This window comes from Coregonus lavaretus, assembly GCF_964263955.1.
Source record: "Coregonus lavaretus genome assembly, contig: HAP1_SCAFFOLD_2332, whole genome shotgun sequence".
Classification (NCBI taxonomy): Eukaryota; Metazoa; Chordata; class Actinopteri; order Salmoniformes; family Salmonidae; genus Coregonus; species Coregonus lavaretus.
In genome coordinates, this window is record NW_028163818.1 from 49,685 (window position 1) to 60,534 (window position 10,850).

At 40.8% G+C, this 10,850-nt stretch overlaps 2 long non-coding RNA genes across 3 annotated transcripts; one reads left to right on the forward strand and one right to left on the reverse strand.

Annotated features, from left to right (window-relative positions):
* Positions 1-3,001: 3,001 nt before the first annotated feature.
* LOC311117757 lies at positions 3,002-4,401 on the forward strand. Its single transcript, XR_014611711.1, has 4 exons — positions 3,002-3,271; positions 3,367-3,615; positions 3,723-3,993; positions 4,314-4,401. It is a non-coding gene; the product is annotated as an uncharacterized lncRNA (long non-coding RNA).
* A 710-nt stretch (positions 4,402-5,111) lies between these two features.
* Positions 5,112-7,283, reverse strand: LOC311117756. Of its 2 annotated transcripts, none has more exons than XR_014611709.1 (4): positions 7,089-7,283; positions 6,238-6,432; positions 5,841-5,927; positions 5,112-5,176 (listed from the first exon to the last, which is right to left on the reverse strand). It is a non-coding gene; the product is annotated as an uncharacterized lncRNA (long non-coding RNA). The 2 variants fall into 2 exon arrangements; XR_014611710.1 differs by lacking the exon at positions 7,089-7,283 and adding an exon at positions 6,790-6,873.
* Between the last annotated feature and the right edge of the window lie 3,567 nt (positions 7,284-10,850).

Here is a 10,850-nt window from a genome sequence, read left to right on the forward strand (position 1 = left end):
TGCTGTCTGTCTGTCTGTCTGTCGTCGGTCTGTCTGTCTCTCTTCCTTGTCCCTGTGGGGATACTGTCTGTCTGTCGGTCGGTTGGTTGGTCTGTCTGTCTCTCCTCCTTGTCCCTGTGGGGATACTGTCTGTCTGTCTGTCTGTCTGTCTGTGTCGGTCTGTCTGTCTCTCCTCCTTGTAGACGTGGTGATACTGTCTGTCTGTTTTGTCTCTCTGTCAGTCAGCATGTGCTAGGGGAGGCATGGTAGAGTCAGAGCGTTGTTGAGTCTCAATGTGAGAGAGACAGACTAGACCACTCATCACTGAGAGCGACTCGAAACTCGAAACCTTGTAATCTACACATCCCCTCAAAAACACCTCCCAGCTAATCCCCTCCCAATCTCCACAAGATGGGATTTGTCTAGATCAATTTCATAATTCATTTTTTATTCGGAAATTTAATTATATTATCCCTCACCATCCCTCCACATCCTCCCCTCCCCCGTCATATCCCTGATTGTTACAGCCGTCACCTGCAATAGCAGATTATCAGCCAAATGAATTACCGTGTCACAGGTGAATTAAACGGTTGGCTGACTCCAATCATTCCCTGGGAAAAGTAGCTTAGCGTAAGTTTGTTTTTTAAGGGAGGAGAGCCTTGCAGAAAATCTGCTTTCCCTTTCTGCCTGATTCCCGCCTTTTCTGTGTGGTAATGGCTTCCTTTGAGAGAGACGGGATGGAAAGTGCTGATGCAGGTTAGCAGCGTGTGACGACGGCTATTTTCTGTGGTTAACCGAGCTCATGATGAGTTTGCCAGCCGCGTGTGTGTGTGTGTGTGTGTGTGTGTGTGTGTGTGTGTGTGTGTGTGTGTGTGTGTGTGTGTGTGTGTGTGTGTGTGTGTGCGTGCGTGCGTGCGAACATGAGCACGCGCGAGTGGAGTATGTGTACCTGCTTCTGTGTAGTGGGAGTGAGTGTGTGCCTGTTTGCATGCATGTGTGTGAGTTTTTGTGTGAACTCATGAGAGCGGCCAATAGAGAGACATTGCTTGTAGAACAGTGGTTAATGGAAGCACAAAGACACAGTCTGGGAGGTGTTTTTGAAAGACGTAAAGCAAACCGTCCATGAAGCGATGGCTATGGAGGACTAAAAGTGCCACAATTAAATAAATAAATACACCATTAAATAATTACTTAAATGTGTCATTAATTAATTAAAATTAGAATTAAATACATAAATGTGTAATTAAATGTATCATTAATTAATTCAAATACCGATTCATTTTATGTAAAATACATATATAATTATTTCACTATTTACATTTACATTTCATGATCCTGCATTGCAGTGATTCATGAATTACTTAAAACTGTCAAACTGACCCATCAAAGTCAGTGGGCGGGGCTAACGCGAATCTAGTCTGATCCATTGCTTTGGTCTGAAGTAGAGTAGGCCAACCTGGATAGAGACAATGGAGGATCTCCGTGAACTTTCCAGGGAGTTGGTTAGAGACATTTTAAACTTAGCAGAGGATGTAGAAGCAGGACCTGCTGACCCAGAGCATGTAGCTAGTAAAGCAGAGGAACTTATTGAAGTTGTTGGAGTCATTTCCGCACTTTCCGACGAAGATATCGACCACAGAGTGATTGCAAATCTAGAAGAAGTTGTCCACCGCTTCTCTGGTACCAGGGCACTTCAGGCCCAACACACACAGGGACCGGGGCGTTTGGCGTTTGACATACCGAGTGCAGTTCTGGAGCATCAACTTCTTTGTGGAGTTCCCGCAGTTCAAATTGCAGCGATGTTCGGTGTGTCAAAGAGGACCATCAGGAGGCGCATGCAACAATACAGTTTAAGGTATTTACACTAAATTCATGAGTTTTCTGTTTATGAATTGCTGCTCTCATACACTCGGAAAGAATATGACGTTTAAGGTAACATTACTTGATGTTGTGTTTTTCTTGTTTGTACAGAAAGACAGATCTCTATTCAGCTGTGAATGATGAGGAGTTAGACCGTATTGTAAGTGAAATTCACAGAAGTCATCCAAACACCGGCTACAAGCTAATGCGTGGTCACCTGAATGCAAGAGGTGTGCATGTTCCAAGTGAGTAGATAATAATATGGGCATTATTTAAATGTATTTTTAATTTGGAGCTCTGCCCCTTTGAAAGGTGAAGGAAGCCCGCTTATGGAAAGACATCGCCTCTGAGATGTAGAATGTGTAGAAGAAATGTGAAGAGAAACACACATTTCAGGACGGCTGACTTGTATCATCAGGATAGACATGTCCTGTGATTTTTAGCCTCCTGTTTAATAGAGGTGGAACAATATCTGACAGTAATATTCTCAGCTGTCCGGATGTGCCCCTGCTGTAAAGGGTATAATATAATCATAGAAAAGCAAAATATCATAGGAGGCAAAAAATCTCAGGTCATCTCTGTTCGAGCATGTGGTATCTATCTATCTATCTATCTATCTATCTATCTATCTATCTATCTATCTATCTATCTATCTATCTATCTATCTATCTATCTATCTATCTATCTATCTATCTATCTATCTATCTATCTATCTATCTATCTATCTATCTATCTATCTATCTATCTATCTATCTATCTATCTATCTATCTATCTATATATGTGTGTATATATATGTATATGTGTATATATATGTATATGTGTATATATATGTATATATATGTGTGTATGTATATATATATATATAAAAATATATATATATATATAAATATATGTATGTATGTATATATATGTATGTATATGTATGTATATATATATAAATATATATATGTATGTATGTATATATGTATGTATATGTATGTATGTATGTGTATATATATATGTATATATATATATAATTTTTATATATGTGTATATATATGTGTATGTATATATATATATATATATATATATACATACATATATATACATATATATATATATATATATATATATATGTATGTATATGTACAATATCTGACAGTAAAGTACATTTTTGAAGCTGTGGTGGTTCTGTAATAGTTGACTGTTTTACACACATTATTTATTTTATTATGACACCACTATATCCTCAAAATAAGTAGCCAGTGAGTGTGTGGTTATTCATTTTAAATTCCTCCCCTCAGTCTCAAGACTGCAAGAGTCTTTACGCAGAGTCAATGCAGAGGGAGTCTACATGAGACGTCTGAGGCTGCGTGTATTAAGGCGACGGCAGTATTTTGTTCCTGGCCCAAACTCTTTGTGGCATATAGATGGCCACCATAAGCTTATCAGGTCAGTGATATTAGCAGATAAACAATGCATCTTTCTATATGTTTCATTACAATTGTTATACAATAAAGTTATATTTTTTCATGTGTTTGCAACAGGTGGAGATTTGTTGTCCACGGTGGGGTGGATGGATTCAGTCGTTTAGTGGTCTACCTGACTGTGGCCGGCAATAATAGAGCTCATACGGTCTTACAGAGCTTTATCGCCGCTGTTGAGCAGTATGGGCTGCCATCAAGGGTACGGTCTGACAAAGGGGGGGAGAATGCAGATGTAGCAGAATTCATGATCAGAAGCAGAGGTACCGACAGGAATTCACACATCACAGGCAGAAGTGTCCACAATCAGCGGTAAAGAAATATGTTTGGCAACTAGGCTCACACAACTAACATACTAGTTGAATGTACTTTAGCATATGTCATAAATTAACAATTTCTCAATTTTATCCTAAACACAGAATAGAGAGGATGTGGAGAGATGTTTATGAACATGCCCTGGACCTCTTCTATCAGATCTTTACTTCATTGGAAGATCAGGAGACACTGAATCCAGACAATGAAGTCCATCTTTTCGCTCTGCACCGGATTTTCCTTCCACTGGTTCAGCAAAGCCTCGACTCTTTTCGAGATGCTTGGAACTTCCACGGTCTTAGAACTGAAAGGAATCAGTCACCACAGCAACTCTGGAGAAGTTACAGAGAGCAAGGCCCTGAGGAGGATCCTACTGAGGTTAACAATGAACTTTAAACACTTTCTTAAAATTGTTTCCCCAAAGGAATTATGGGAGAAAAAAATGGTGCTAAATGTGATACTTTAAATGAAACATTTACTATAGATTATTGTCTCTTTAAAATCTCCCGAGCTTTTAAAGATCAACCTGTGAGCTGTAGTTTCTACAGTGCATACTATGCAAAGCTGTATTATTTTAAAAAACTGAATAAGTAACATTTCATTTCTCACTGCCTTGGTGACCAAAAATAACAATCTTGTGTAAGGACATGTCAAACTAGTTTTAAGTACAAGACTGATTATGCTTGTCATCCATTCAGGTTCCTGAAGAATATGGGATCGATTGGAACGGACCTCACTGCCTTCATCGAGGCACTGTGTCAGTCCCCGAGGTTCAGCTGGCCCGTGAGCTCTCAGATGAAGAGGTTGCAATTTTGCCAGCTCCAGGAGTTTCTGTTACTGATGCACTTAGACTATATGTAGAGACTGTGGAAGTGTTATCAAGAATCTTAGACTGATGTCCAACCCATGTTTTTATTTGTTGTGTTAGAACAAGCAAGGAAAAACTGAAAGTTGACTTTCCTTTTAAAAGAAAGGAAAAAAAGCTGTTTCTTTGAAGCTTCCTGTCTCATTATGGTCCACAGAATGACTAACATGAATGCTGTACTGTTAGCACTGAAGGTGCAGAACAGTTTGATTTTAGTAAATGGAAGAAAAAAAAGTCAACTACTGCACAGTGTGTTAATGTTTTCAAAGACACTGAACTTGTGTCAATTCCGGAAGATCCCAAGACATGGAAAGATCTGAAACTGTGTCCTTCTGTTCCGGTGTAAGATCTTCATGTTCAAGCTAGAATTAAGACCATACAAGTTATTATATCTGCCCAAGCAATATTTTTTACATGGCAAAGTTTCTTTTAGGTTACATACCAGTTCTATGATGCTCCTGATGTGCAGATCAGGACAGTCTTCTGTAACAACAGTAGCCATTTCAGGGTCCCCATTGAACAGTACATGAATTACAGCAGGACTTAGTCCTGTGACATGGGGACCATCATGCAGAAAGGTGTGGCCCAACATCCTTCCTGCAACCCGGAAGAGGTTGCTTTCAATAAGTGACTCTGATGCTGCTGGAACAAGATGGTCAGGTTCACCCTCAAATAGCAGTGTTCGGCCCATTCCTCCTGTAAAGTACCAAGAGAGCAGGGAATAAAGTCACAACAATTAACCTCTTAAATACATTAAATAAAAATGTATGATAGATAGATAGATAGATAGATAGATAGATATATTACATCATACTAGTGGCGATTACTTGGCCTGTGGTATTGCTGCTTGTAGAATTCACTTAAACCAAATTGTAGCCTACTCCAAAATGACTTACAGAAGGACCCCAAACCACTTCAAATTCAATTCCCCTGTATACCCTACTACAGACTTACCTGACACAAAACATTGCCCACCGGCCCTCCGCTAAACAGCACATATCCGCGTTCATCAACCACCAGAACGTACGTGTACGCGTGTGTGTGTGCGCGCGCATAGAGAGAGGCGGTGTAGAGTGAGTCACGACACAAACAGGTGCTCAGTCAGCGTTGCATGCAGTGTGAGAATGGCAAGCAGCAAGAGCGGCAAAAGCCAATGTGTGCTTCTTTTACCTATATATGTAACGCTATCTTTTGCGTTTATCCAAACGTCGTCAAACTTGGCACTGCACTTACTCGTGACCAGAGCAAGACACCTGTCAAGTTTGAAATCCATCGGACTAACTGAGAGACATGCGCTACAGACAGACATTTCTGCAATTTATAGATGGATTAACCTTCAAAAAATTAGTAAGATACTTACCAAGATCTAGACTGAATCCAAACTGGAGTTTGGATATGATTGTTGTCATAAAGTACCGCATCACTCCCTCTCCGATAGCAACATCACCTGAAATAAAATACTGATAATAACACTGGAAAAAAAGTGGCGGCCTAATACAGGTAACTGGATTTGGTAACATTTAACAAGAAAGGGAGAAAAACTTCTATTGGCTGTAATTCTAGAATAGCATCCTTAATATTGATTATTCCAGATAACAAGAGTATATTGTGCACAATATTCACATACATACATATAACATTTTTATCAATTATATAATTTTGTGCATTCCATTCTCCCATTTAACAATTCCATATAAGCTACTTGAGTGGTATAAACTGTACTGATGTATTTATATTATAAATGTTATATTACTTACCAACCAGAGTACAATGAAGTGGACATGCCCATTCTTGCTGCTGTTTATAGAATAAGAGAAGCTCCCGTTCCCTGTCCTCTTCAGAGTCCCTTACATCCATCTTCATTCTAAGTGGTTTCCCAGTTGCATGTTCCCTTAGCAGATTCTCTTTGAAAACTTTGGCAGCTTGAGTGGGTTCTTTAATAAGCTTCCATTCTAAACAAACAACAACAATAAAGTTATCTATTACAGAGAGACATATTGTGAGTTGGCATGTTACCTGCATATACAGATATCCTCTCACTCTACAGAACAGGAGGAAAATTCTGTTCATTTCACTGACAAAACGTGAGACCCAACATCTTCAGAACCTGTCACAACGCTGAGTTGACATAAAAACAGCACTACTAAACAACTACAACTAAATATTAGAAAAATAGAAAAACCCAGTTGCATGTTATTAATTGTCTGTAACTGTATTATCTTATCTAATTATATCCTACAGGTGTTATCTTTCTATTAACTTTTCAGTTACACACAATCTTATAGCAACACTATTGTGATGACACAAACCACTGTCTGTTTCTTTGCGATCCAACTCCTCGTTGACAATCACTGCCGGTACTACTGCACTCTCAGCTGATGTTTCAGGCCTCACTGGAACACTGTCACTGACTAGGGCTGTCTCACTATCATTTTCTTCACTTTGGCCTCCCTCTTGTTCTCTTTCTGATTCCTGCATGGGTGTCCTTGAAGTTAACACAATTGAAATGATGGTCATACTCGCTTATTTGTGTGCACAACAATAAGAGAGACATATTCCCAAAGAAAATAAATTATGCTACCCTTGCATTGCTTTAAGAAGTACATACCCATTGCAGCTCAATCTGTGCAGCTTCATCTCTGAAAAGGGAACTTCCTTCTGACAAGTGATGCAGGGGATGACTGGACCAGAGGCAGGACGTGAGCTCTCCTAACAACAACAACAAATGGCTTTTAATTAATGATTAAAAGTCACCAGTAATCTTTGTTTTGATTATGTATTAAACTAAGTCTCTGTAAATGTATGTACACAATCTAAGGGTAGATCCTGTTGAAGTGGACGTATGTAGATTGTAGCCTGTCCAATCATCGTCGATGGATCTTTCAGATAGGCAAGGGTGTATCCAGTGCTGGGACACTGAAGCAACGCAAGATTTCGACTGCGAGTAGATCCTACAAGTTTTAGAAATTCAAAGCCTCCCCCTTGTTGGAGCTTCGGAAACACTTCCATCAGTTTATTTGTTATAACCATGGGATCGTGGTCATTCCCTGGAGAAAAAAACAAAACAAAATCATAACTCACCTCACCTTAAATTAAGCAAATAAGCCTGTGATAACTATTATTGACACTATGAACACCAATTAAGTTTGAGTCACTATAAAAAGAAATGCAAATAATTTCAACAAGCCACAGACAGTACAAACTTTTTTTACTTTTGGTAAATGCCTAGTTTCGCACTGACCTGAAAATGTTACTTTTTGCTCTCCAAGTCCTGAAGTAAGAAGTTCAGCTTTAAACAGTACGCTTGGAATTTTATCCGCATTGTGGTCAGCCAAACAACAGACAGTGTGTGTGTAGCTTCTTCGGCTAACTTGGACTTGTGCTGGTCGTCTCGTCATATTCCTTCTGGCTCCAATGTTATATGGCGCAAAGAGCCTTGCTACCTCCGCTGCAACACAGAAAAACGTAACAGCTCAATGGTCACCAGTCAGCTAAAACAGCCTCTACTTCTATCTTGGGATGCTCAAGCCAGCTAACACCATTTAGCCGATTAGCGAACTAGCTAGGTTTATGCTTCCCCCCCCATTAACAATAAACGTGTCACGCACGAAGCATCATAATACCGCATGCAAATACATGTTCGAGTCGATCTAATTTAACCTACACGTGTGTCCCGAATCATTAAATAGTAGCACACCTGGCTAACATGAAATTACTTAGCTTACCTTGGACAGGTGTACGTGATTGAGCGGCCGGTATCTGCTGTGACTGAGCTGCCGGAGTCACCGGTGCCGCGGGAGCCGTTGGACTTCTGCTCAGAGCTTCCTCAATCAAATTCGCTGCTTCTCTCAGCAGCTCCGGGCAACTTTTAGACATTTTGTCCTGCACCTCACACAGCGTCTCAACATTGGGGCTAGCAGGACCGAGTCTTCTCTTGATTTTTAGCCGTTGCAATGAAAGTTCTGTTTAACCGTGTAACTAAACCAACGTAGAGGTGAATAGCGCCACCCAGTGTATTGGAATGTGTTCAGTAGCTCTGCATCAATCCATTATCCGGAATTGATTTGTCTTGGCTTGATGCAGAGGGTAACCAATCAGGCGTTAGGTTCCGCCTACCAACTTTTGATGGGTCAGTTTGACAGTTTTAAGTAATTCAGGAAGCACTCCAACGCAGGACCATGAAATGTAAATGTAAATAGTGAAATAATTATATATGTATTTTACATAAAATGAATCGGTATTTGAATTAATTAATGACACATTTAATAACACATTTATGTATTTAATTCTAATTTTAATTAATTAATGACACATTTAAGTAATTATTTAATGGTGTATTTATTTATTTAATTGTGGCACTTTTAGTCCTCCATAGATGGCGGCCATTTTCCCCCATCACTTTCAATACAAACCTCACATATTATATTTCCCATATGGACAACCACAGCTGTGTTTGTGGCTGGGTCATTCGACAAAATGACTCCCTTTTGCGTCACTTTGATATTTTATGTAGAAATTGTCCACCAATATTGAATTTTAAAAGCCTGTTATATTAAATGAAGTGCACTTTCACTTGCATTTTGACATGTCCCTCTGTCCCTTTTAACCCACTCAACCCCAACATTTCTCCAAGTCCTTGTAGCTTTGTTGTTATCTACAGGCGAATGGAGGGTTTAATAGTGCAATAACTTTTGTCTTTTCCAGCCCGTTCTCTCATTTTTATTTCTTCCTTTTTCTTAATTTCTTTCAAAGAAAGACTTGAAAGCAAATGAGAGCGATAGAGTAGGATAGTGGCATCCTTGTAACTTTGTTGTCGGTTGATGTTAGTCTCTCTGTGCATCCTCTGTGACTTTTGGGAGGTTGATGTTAGTCTCTCTGTGCATCCTCTGTGACTTTTGGGAGGTTGATGTTAGTCTCTCTGTGCATCCTCTGTGACTTTTGGGAGGTTGATGTTAGTCTCTCTGTGCATCCTCTGTGACTTTTGGGAGGTTGATGTTAGTCTCTCTGTGCATCCTCTGTGACTTTTGGGAGGTTGATGTTAGTCTCTCTGTGCATCCTCTGTGACTTTAGGGAGGTTGATGTTAGTCTCTCTGTGCATCCTCTGTGACTTTTGGGAGGTTGATGTTAGTCTCTCTGTGCATCCTCTGTGACTTTTGGGAGGTTGATGTTAGTCTCTCTGTGCATCCTCTGTGACTTTTGGGAGGTTTTAACCCACTTAACCCAAGAATTTCTCCCAAGTTTTCACCATCATTGGAAAGCCCTAGTTATTTCATTGCTTTGACAAAGTCATTTCTGAAAATTATTTATTTCATGTGGTTAGTTATTCATTTTAAGAAAAAAAAAAAAAAAGGTCAACCCTTGTTACGTGAACTGAACACTCATGATATGGTGAAACTATTCCTTTTAAAATATATTTTTCAGAAGAAACATTAAGGCAGGTGAGCTGGTTCTACTCTTTTTGGTGGTTCGGGTTCCCGTTTCTGACCTTGTGGGAGATCTGTCGACATGCCCATGAGCAGGGCGTTGACCCTGGTTGCTCCTGTGGGTGTCACGATCGTCTGAGGAAGCGGACCAATACGCAGCGCGTGGAGTGAACATGATGACTTTATTTACATAAAAGCAACCACGAAAACAACAAACAAATGACGATAGTGAAGTCCTACAGTAACTATGACTGAACCTGGAACAAAAACCCACCATTCCCACAGGAAAACAATCAGAATAAATATGGCTCCCAATCAGAGATAACGAGCCGACAGCTGACACTCGTTACCTCCGATTGGGAGTCATTGACCAAACCTAGAAAAGAACCCCACAGAACTGCAAACAAGAAATACACCCAAAACCCAACATAACCAAACCAAAACCCCAACAAAACAAATACACCCTGGCTCAAATATAAAAGTCCCGGAGCCAGAGTGTCACAGTACCCCCCCCTAAAGGTGCGAACTCCGGGCGCACCAGCATACAGTCTATGGGAGGGTCTGGGTGGGCGTCTGTCCACGGTGGCGGCTCTGGCCCTGGTCGTGGTCCCCACCCCACCTTAGTCACTATCCGCTTCCGTAGCCTCCTCCATATGACCACCCCCCAACTAAACCCCACTGGATTAAGGGGCGGCACCGGATTAACGGGCAGCACCGGACTAAGGGGCAGCACCGGACTAAGGGGCAGTACCGGACTAAGGGGCAGCACCAGGATAAGGGGCAGCACCGGACTCAATGGCGGATCCTGGCTGGCTGGCTCTGGCGGATCCTGGCTGGACGGCTCTGGCGGATCCTGGCTGGACGGCTCATGGCAGGCTGAAGGATCTGGCTGCTCATGGCTGGCTGACGGATCTGGCTGCTCATGGCTGGCTGACGGATCTGGCTGC